Source organism: Bidens hawaiensis, unplaced genomic scaffold, assembly GCF_021521415.1.
Source record: "Bidens hawaiensis isolate Kalapana, Puna unplaced genomic scaffold, B.hawaiensis_p1.1 tig00043297_1, whole genome shotgun sequence".
Classification (NCBI taxonomy): domain Eukaryota; kingdom Viridiplantae; phylum Streptophyta; class Magnoliopsida; order Asterales; family Asteraceae; genus Bidens; species Bidens hawaiensis.
This window is the reverse complement of record NW_027497675.1, coordinates 1-8530: the sequence shown is the minus strand read 5'-3', so window position 1 is coordinate 8530 and position 8530 is coordinate 1. Positions and strand designations below refer to the sequence as shown.

The following is an 8530-nucleotide window of genomic DNA, read 5'->3' as shown; positions in this document are numbered from 1 at the left end:
AATTTGGTATCATACTTATCACCATGGATTGGTAGAGTTCGGGTTTCACGGGAATCCCTACTCATGAGTACCTTTTTGGCCAATTTGTACATACATTAAAATATATTTTGACCCAGAAGGGTTGGTTTACCCAAACGAAAATATAAACATATAATAAAAATGCATTGTCAAAGTTTAGACTACCATTTTGACTCGTCAAATGTCAATGCTAGGCTTTCTAAACACCAAAAACATGTACAACCTATACGGGCAAAGCAAACAAACAGTTTAAAACATTTTACACCGTTTACAATACATAACCATAAGTTTAATAACACAAGTTGGGTTTTTTCGGTACATGCAAAACCCCAAACTGAGCTGTCAATCCTGTGTGCAATAATTAGTGAATCATTAGTTAAAAAAAAACTTAGGCCTAAATTCATTAGTTTGGTCAATTTTTTCAACAAAAAATATCAATGCTAAATGGCAAAGCCGAACAAAAAGAAACCGGGCCATACTCATTGTGAAAACCAAATACCAAAAACCAAAAGAGCCGAAACCTAGTCTGATCAAACCCAACTCGCACATATAGATCAACCCGGATAAGTTTTGGTTAACAAAAGGTACTATAAAATTACTTAAATATTAAATACCTTTATTCATTTATTTATAAAAAAATATCAGAATTTGACATTTACTCAACATCATTAGTAGTTTTTCATTATTATTATATTACAGTTGGGGAGTTTGTAATTTATCACTTTTAAAATTGCATATTTAAAAACCCCAAGCATACCCTTTTTTTACATGGTACAACTTTTGTAACATGACTCAAACTATTTCATGTAGTAAATGAATTACAAATGCATACCTTCAAGTCACTGAAAGTACTTGTTGCTGAAAACTGCACAGAAATCGGGAAGAACACCAAGGTATCTGTTGGAGGAACAACAAATTCCATCAAGCCACTAAACAATATATTATTATACTTTTAGCAAAGACATGCTTTTGAAAAACGAAATTTTAATTAATGCGCACTTGCCATCGGTTGGAGTTATCGATGATAAGTATATACCACTCCAATATCGAATTTCTAGCATAAAACCTGCATTTGAAAATTAAAAAAACAAAACAAATTATTAAACACCCACAAATATAATAATGATGTTTTACAATATCATATCATAAGCTAAGAACTCACCTCCATTCTCCATCAATCTGTGTTACATTTGGCGCCTCTCTAATAGCTGGAAGAGGGACCGAAATAACCACATTTTGTAAATCAAACATTGATGAAGCTTCATACGCCATGCTAACATAAGTTTCATTTCCCGAAACAGAAGGCCAGTAGTTAACTGAAAGACAGAGAATTCAACTCAGAACAAAACATATAGAAACAAATAAAAGCATATATATAATATTAGATAATAGAAACTTACTGGTCAATGGCACAGCTGACTCATCTGTATTGTGCATTCTCCACTTGAGGAGACCAAGACCGTCACCAGCCTGGCCTGCTGAAAATGGCTTGTTAGGGTCTTTGGATCCCAGAAAATTTTCACTTGCGAACAACTCTTTGTTGATGTTAAATGCGTCTTGAATTCGATCTCTGGATTACCAGCACTCTCAATCTGTACATCACATCAAATCAAACAAACTTATATTTACAAAGCCCACAATAACCTAACACCATAAACTATGATAATCTGCAGAATGAGAACCTGAACTTGGATAAAACCGTCATCTTGGTCTCTCCACAAATGAAACACTTAGCGAACAAACAATTTAAAACATTATTCTCATCATCATTTTAACTTTTGTCAAAAGTCAAGAGCGCTTCACCATTTAACTTCTATTACACGTGGATTAAGATCCATTCTTAGCAAACAAACAGTTTAGGTGTCTCTAGAGGTGTAAATAAGTCAAGTCGCTCGTTAGCCACTCAAGATTGGCTCACTAAAATCTCGAATCGAGCCGAGGTTAAACGATCTCGAGCTTAAGAATAAGGTTATTTAATAAACGAGCCCAAGCTCGAGCTTCACTTATCCTGCTCATGTGGCTCGCGAGCGTAAACAAGCGCATTATTTATAATTTTATACAACTTTATTAAGTATATATTTTTGTAGTAGTAATGATCATATTTAAAGATACGATGTAAATAAGTAAATAGCATGCATTATGCCATATAAAACTTATAACATGGATCTACATAAAATATTAAATGTATATGAATTATTAAAAAATAACACAAGAGCCAAGCTTGAGCCGGCTTACAAGCCTATTATTATTATTATTATATAAATTTGGTTTAATATATTAAATACATATATTTATATAATAGCTTATATTATATGTAAAAGTATGATAAAACAACTAAATAGTATACATTATGTTATATAGGAAAGTTACAATTAAATATTCATACATATAAAATAAAGACAATCACGAGCGTTTAAAATAAAGCTCAAAATAAACCAAGCTCAAGCTCGGCTCGTTCACACCCATCTCTTCGAGGGGCATAATGGTCAATTCAATTAACTTCCAACCGAAACTCAGAAAGAGAACTTACTGTGACAGAATAAGCGTAGTACACATCATGTTCAACTCAATAACTGCCCTAGAGTGCATCCAGTGCCACCCCTTGTGACGAAAGTTGCGAAATAACCAATAACCCATGTTAACCAAACCCAAATATCTTATCAACCACTCTATCAGATTTGGTCAAATCTCTAGTTTGAATCATACTACATATGTTCAATAGTTTAGATAAAACAATAGATTATTGGTTTATTAATCAAATCACGTTTAACACATTAGTTTAGATAAAAAAAATATTTGTGCAGCGAGACTTGAGGTCAATAATAACAAACCTACAAAGGGAAACACATGATGCCCCAATGGCTTGTGGATCGGTTTCAACTTGCAATATTAAGCAGCAATGCGCCCACCATGGTGATTAAACCATTGGTGCTCTCTCTTTACCAACCTGATAAATCTATAGTTAAGTTTTGCTTTTATCTAATCGCACGTAAGGAAACATAATAGAAATGATTTTTATATTCTGTGTTTAGTAGTACAGTATGTGTATGTATTTGGTATGTATAGTATATCATTTGATGTATGTTAGTATGGATAGGCTACTTCATATGCAAAGCTAAATATACAACTGCTTGAACTAAAACATAGTTTATATACTCACTCATCGATGTTTTAACCTTTTGATATTTTATACACTAAACAATGTTTTAACCTTTTTGACACGCTATAATTTTATCTAAATTTTCCAACACGACCTGAATCATGAAGGCGTCAAGCAGTTCAGCAAAACGGGCAAACGCACTCCGATGAAGGCAGTAGGTTTAGAAGAAGAACCTATGGAAAATTTGACCCTAACTTTTTGAATGCTTTTATTTGTTTTGGGATGCAACTACACACACTTACCTAAATCAATGCATAATTCGCCTCTGTTACATGATTACTAACCACAACATATGGATCCTACATAATGACAATTAAACAAATGTTATTGTTAGCATAACAACATATAATTAAACAAAATGTGCTTTTTAGGTGACCAATTCCCGAATGCATAATAATAAACAACTAAACTGAATCTCATAACAACACAATTTTATTAAACTGAAATTAAAATAAAAAATTAGAAATGCAACTACCTTATTAGAATCAACGCCACATTTAGCAACAATACTCAAAATCAAAGTAGACGCACTCACATCTGCAGCAAAAAGTGAAGTCTTTGCGAGAGTCTAAAAATCCGAAACTGCTACCACATCCATCGATGTCAATTTGAAAAATTATAAAAATGGAATTAGATTAGAGTCGACTTGTTTTTCACCTTTGAATACCGGGATGAAAATACCAAACCCAACTTCTGTAGCATCTCTCAATGTGGAATTAGTAATTGATTCAAACCGAGAACGAAGCCAAATCCCAAAAATTGATAAGAACAGAAAACGGGTATGCACATTACCAATTACGTACATAATGATGATTATTAAATAACAAGCGTGATCGTACCACTGGATGTAATTTGAATCGATAAGCAAAAGAAAACTCAAAAACTTACCCGTGAAACTCCAATAGGAACCCAACTCCAAAAGCAAAATAAAGAAACAACAAAGCTCTCCAAAAGATCCACTCCAAATCTTCCTACAAAGCTTAAACCTCCCACCACTCAAATGATCCATGATCAAATCCCTAATTTAACAATCAATGACTATCTTGAAAAAGATAATCACAAGTAGACGAATAAACACCAAGTAAGCACTCATCGTACCATCTTGAGTGACCAAAGGATAATCAGAAGCACCGAGATTAAAAAACCAATCGGAATTCAAATCGATCCTGAACAACATAGACCTCGCGTGCAAAGTAGTCGCAAGCATCGTCCAATTAGGGTTTCCTACAATAAACATGTTCCCACGATTTATGACATAATCAAAAACAAAATCAGAATCGGTAAGCAATCTAAAATTGGAGAATAGGATTACATACTAGGGCTTGAGAAGCATGGTTCATGAATATAATACACGTACAATTGCATATTCTAAAAAAATAAAAATAAATTGAATGAACATGATTACAGATTAATGCATAATCTTGATTTCATATAGTCACGTTTCAATTAGAAACCACCGTTCAATCATTGGTCGATTAGGGAATTGAAAAAGGAAACATACCTTATGAATCAACTCTTGAATGGCACATGGTTTGAAATAAAAAAGGTGACGAAGTAGAATTAGGGTTTGGGAAAAACATAGATTGAATAATGTACAGAAGAACTGAATTAACGGTTGATGAAACGTTGTAACAGGTGAAGCAACGTATGGCAGTTAACAATTTTGGCCGGTAATAATTAATATAACGGCGTCTCCTGCCGGAAAGAGTCGATTACTATTTTGTCAACCTAATATGTTTTATACGTAATATAGATATAGATATAGATATAGATAATACAACACAATGCATTATATAATACACACTATTGAATATAAAAAAAAAACTAATAATTGTATGCAAAATACACTATCGCCTATATGTAATACAACACTAATGAACATATGCACTGTATCGATTTTTTTTTTTTATTTTTGTATATAATATAACACTATTACAATTATACAATACAAATAACTGTATATATATGTTATTCAGCACTATTTCAAATATCTAAATGCACATTATTGCGCATATGCATTATAAAAAAAACCGATGTATTACATATATGCATTACAACGAGTTTTATTTTATTTTATTTTGTTTTTTTTATTTTAATATTTTTTTGTGGTAAAGAATAACAATATATAAAAAGGATGAAAGAAAAAAAATTAAAAATATTTTTATAATTAAATTAAAAATACTTTATTATTAGTTCTCTAGTTCTCTCTTTAAGAAGGAGTTCTCTCTAAATTATTTCTCTCTTTATATATAAATATATATGTATATATACAGGTTTAAGAGGGAACTCAAAGAAAAGTGGGTAGATTGTGGAACTCTTCATTTTACATGTAAATAAACAATATACAATTCGATTTCACGTGTAAAAAATTAGTTTTTAGCATTAACTTTTTTTAACTTTTTGTTTATAAATACATGTATAAGACATTCCAATAAAAAAAAACTTAATTTTGTAAAAGAATTTTTTTTTACCGTTTTTTAACTAAATATAATTACTTTTTTTTAAAAAGCTTCTACATGTGTTTATATGTAAAAATTCTAAATATATTATGTTAAAATGTGTTTTTTAACATGAAAAATGTGTTTTTTTATTATTTTTATTACATGTACAATTAAGATTTCTAAAACTTTCCATTTTTTTTGAGTTCCCTCTTTTATGGACAAGTTCAAGAGGGAACTCCAAAAAATTAAAGAACTGGGAACTCTTAATTTTACATGTAAACATATAATATAAAACTCGCTTTCACATGTGAAAAATCAGTTTTAGCATAAACTTTTTGCTTGTAGATACATGTAGAAGACATTATAATAGAAAAACTGAATTTTGTAAAAAACAAAATTTTTTTACGTTTTTTAACAGAAAATTAAAAAAATACTCTTTTTAAAAAAAATGGCTTCTACATGTGTTTATATGCAAAACATACTCTAACAAAAATATGTAAAATTATGTTTTTTAACATGCAAAATGAATAGTTCCTAGTTCCCTACTTTTTTTGAGATTTCTTTTGAACTTGTCCCTATATATATATATATATACATATATATACTAAGCTTATAATGAGAAGTATATTTTCCTAAGAAGTGTATGAAGTGTGTTTTCACCATTAAATCTAATAAAACACATCGCACAATAAACACACATTCCATATCCAGTGTCAGATCAACATTTTTAACACACCAGATTACTTATTACACTTCTTATTATAACCCTACCCTATATATATATATATATATATATATATATATATATATATAACAACTCGGGTTTTTCGAATTAACATTTTTATTAAATACCTGACCCGTTTTGATGTTCGTGTTATTTTATCAAATAAAAATATCGCATTTATCGAGAAGATTAACTATTATTATATTATTATTTAATTAATTATATAATATATAAATATAACTTTCTTACCATGGCAAAAACCACCCAAACTTAAACTTTTATTCCTATTTGTTTCCATCATCTTACTACAAGGTCTAAAGGGTAAATTATATATTATAACCCATCAAAGAAATCCAGATACCCAAGATCCGATCCCCAAATTCATAAACCCGTTTATAATCATCTTGGAACTTAATTTTCGCATCTATTACGGCAATTGAATCATTATATGCATTATACATTCCTAACATGGCCTAAGCGACATTCAAATTTAGTTATATCGATCAATTTGATATGTTTTTCCTAATTAACATGGCTGTCATTAATTTGAGCTTGTTATACAAGATAATGATTATATTAATTCAATTAAACATCCAGTTTTACTCTACCACTCCTCGCCGTCCTAACCCAGTATTCAATTGTATTATTGTATTGTTTTGGTTCGTGATCTGGAACTCGTTAAAACCGGCCCCATTAGTACTTCATTGACCCTTTTTTTGTCATCATATTAGGTAATTGATTATATCATTCGTGCGTCTTGATGTAAGGATAATTAACCCCAACTCTATTGGACATCTAACGGATTGATCGATTGAATTCTTAGGGTTCTTAGTAGGGTTTGGTTATTTTGTCTGTTTGTTATATATTTATGTTTCTGGGTTATATTCAATGTTCCATCCAGATCTGTTGGGTGTATGGTGGTGTTGTTGGTTGCTGGGCTGGAGGTCGCGAGTTCGAACCCCCTCCGCACCCGATTTTGGGTGTTTGTTTAACAGCTTCTATTTATTATATATTAACTATATTAAACTTTTAAAATACTTTATAAATATTATTAATATAGTAAATAATCATTATTTTATTAAAACCGACTTAATAACTCATCTCCGTGCCGAACTTTGATTAAAACCATGGATATAAGCACATATGTATGTATGTATGTATGTATGTATGTATGTATGTATGTATATTAGCATTAAAAATCGATTTTAGGTTTTCATAATAAAGTGATTAAAAAGGGTTTTGTTTATTCTAAAATACATAATTAAAATATAAAATACGCCCTATTATTTTACATAAGTAGTTGGCTAAATATTTTATAAACCAATGGTATTTTATAAATAATTATACATATATCGTTGCAACTTTAATAGTATAAGTACAAATATTTCATAAATAATTATATTTTATGCAATATTATTTTATAAGAAATCCTTATTAATAATAAAATTTAAATAAATTATTTTATACCTTCAAAACCCGTTCATATCTCGATTCTCTATTAGTCTATTCATTGATTTGTCGTATTCCTTGTTATTACACTTGTTAGGATTGTCTTTGCTCCGTCTTGAAGAGCGTGACGTTCAATATACCATCATCCTTATCGTTTACTTTTACTATTGCTTAATTGCTAAGGTGAGTATTTCACTCCCATCTTTTACTTATTTTATCTTTTGGGGACATATGGGTAACTAGATATTTTTATATTATATTGTATTCAAATCGCAACTGTTTATCCTTGTGTGTTTATCAGTTTGTCTAACTTGCAATTTGCTAACTTGTTTTATTTGAACGTATTTTGGAGAATTTCCTCATTTATACTATGATTATACGACTATCTTTGGCAACCGATGTCCATTTTTATGGCAACGATTTAGTCCTTGCTTGGTAACCAATGTCCATTTATATGGAATTGGTTGAGCCCTTTCTTTAATGTTTGATTGATTGTTATGCTCTATGGCTTAACTGTTTATCTTACAGGAACAATTTGCACTTTTATTAATTATTATTACTATTATTGTGTCTTAAATCTGGTGTTATAGTCATTCAATCTAGTGTTGACAAAAACTATTGTATTTTTAACGCTTATCCAGGTTATCATGTGTTGTGATTCTCAAGTTGTTTGAAGATATTTAGGATTGCATGCTAGAGAGAAGAAACAAGAACATTAAATTTTATTTTGTCCTTGTT

General features: G+C 30.2%; 1 pseudogene across 1 annotated transcript; it reads right to left on the bottom strand.

Annotated features, from left to right (window-relative positions):
- Nucleotides 1–741: 741 nt before the first annotated feature.
- On the bottom strand, nucleotides 742–2655 carry LOC143594192 (coatomer subunit delta-like; annotated as a pseudogene). Its single transcript, XR_013146281.1, has 5 exons — nucleotides 2549–2655; nucleotides 1701–1731; nucleotides 1419–1610; nucleotides 1181–1334; nucleotides 742–1084 (listed from the first exon to the last, which is right to left on the bottom strand). The product of XR_013146281.1 is annotated as a coatomer subunit delta-like (transcript).
- Between the last annotated feature and the right edge of the window lie 5875 nt (nucleotides 2656–8530).